Genomic DNA, 1,685 nt, shown 5'->3' on the forward strand with positions numbered 1-1,685 from the left:
TCCACTATAGAAATAGTTTAAAGTTTTTGCCAACTTCTCCACTGGTAAAACAAACACACATGCGCCCTTAAACTCTGAAGCTCTGTCTCCATGGAGTTTGCAGAATCAGGCCTGGGAGATTAAAGTTCGTGTGTACATCAAATTGATTTCTACTGCTAGGCTTCTCTTCAGTGGAGCTGCAGCAATTCTCATCCCTTGGAGAATTTCTTAATAACAGAATATGCTTTTATATTATATAGGTCACAATCTCATCTTTTTACATTGCATCCGTTCTTTGAGTCTGTGGATCAAAGGGCTCAAGTTGAAGCTTTTTGCTAGAAGAGCATAAAGATCTTTTTTATTATTTTTTTTCTCGTTAGTAAACATATCCATTGAGCCAACAGAAGATGACAGTGATTGTCTTGGAACTTGGTAAAGGTTAATTTCACTAACTCCAGCAAGACAGGGTAGAATGGGGAGGCACTGGAAGTTAGAAAGCCTACCCAGGTGGAAGTGAGCAAGGCAGGACACTCAGCTACAAATCCTAGGAGAAAATCTGGTCTAGGTGATGAGTCATAGAATGAGGAGGTTTATGCAATAGGGCAGTTGTAATTAGAACAGGAGACACCATAGAGGCCCAAGGCCAAGTTCCATAGGGGGAATTAAGGAGCCGAGGGATATTTGGAAACCCAGGAAGGTGGCAGGCAAAAGGTTAGCATCAGGGAAATACATTGGAAAGTAGTAAAGAGCCCGTCACAAGACTGGGCCGGAGGGGATCATGAATCCATGGGAGGAGCTCAGGCTCTTAAATAAGACAGACCTGCTTCAAAGTCTGATCCTGCTGCCTACTGATCTTTGACCTGCAATAAGCTATTTAATTTTAATGGGCCCTCAGTCTGTTTCACTTGGCTTAGTGATTAGCACATGCATTATATACGACATGTGCTGTTATATATATGCAACCTAGCATTTCCATGACTGCTGAAGTCTCCTTGTGACAAAGGGTGTGTTAGCAGGTGTAGCATGAAACCAGTTGGCCATTGTAAGTCCAGTCTCTACCACGCCATGTTTACCTTGCCTTTCTGAGTAGCATTCCAATTGCCCCAGTGTAACTGGAACTATACTCTAGTCCCCTTTCATGGAACCTCCTGCCAGTGTCCTCTGTTGGGTTTTTGGTTAGAAAAACTACAGAAACTTCAAGCAACACCAGTGCATGGAATGCCCTGAATCTCTTGCTGCATTATCCCTTCTAGGATATCTACTCAAGTCCCTCTCTCGTTCTTGTTCTGGACTTAGTCCAGTGCTATATCTTGCCCATTGACCTATTTTTATGAAGTATCAAAATGCCAATTGAAGACACAGGCCAGGAAGGAGATAAAGCCCAAATCAGATTCTGCTGCTGAATCTGAGTATTGATCTCATGTTTCTGGAAATTCTTCTGTCTAATGGTCTTGTTTGGTCCTCAGCTAAGCAGTGGTTGAGACTCTCTTTTAGGAGGCCATTGATGTAGGGAACCATTCAGAGTCTGGCAATGTCAGTGTTTCCAACTGGTCATTTATTGTCTGAAGGTCCATTATATACCAGGTACTTGAACTGAGTTGATCCTAATGTTTTTAGAACAAGAAGTCACTATCATGGAAGAACATTGTGAATTTCTGTGATTCATTATTTTCATAGCTAACACACAAAAACATAAAAGTATGCAG

Source organism: Marmota monax, unplaced genomic scaffold (assembly GCF_021218885.2).
Source record: "Marmota monax isolate L192 unplaced genomic scaffold, Marmota_monax_Labrador192_F-V1.1 WCK01_AAM20220418_F8-fsc00003, whole genome shotgun sequence".
NCBI lineage: Eukaryota > Metazoa > Chordata > Mammalia > Rodentia > Sciuridae > Marmota > Marmota monax.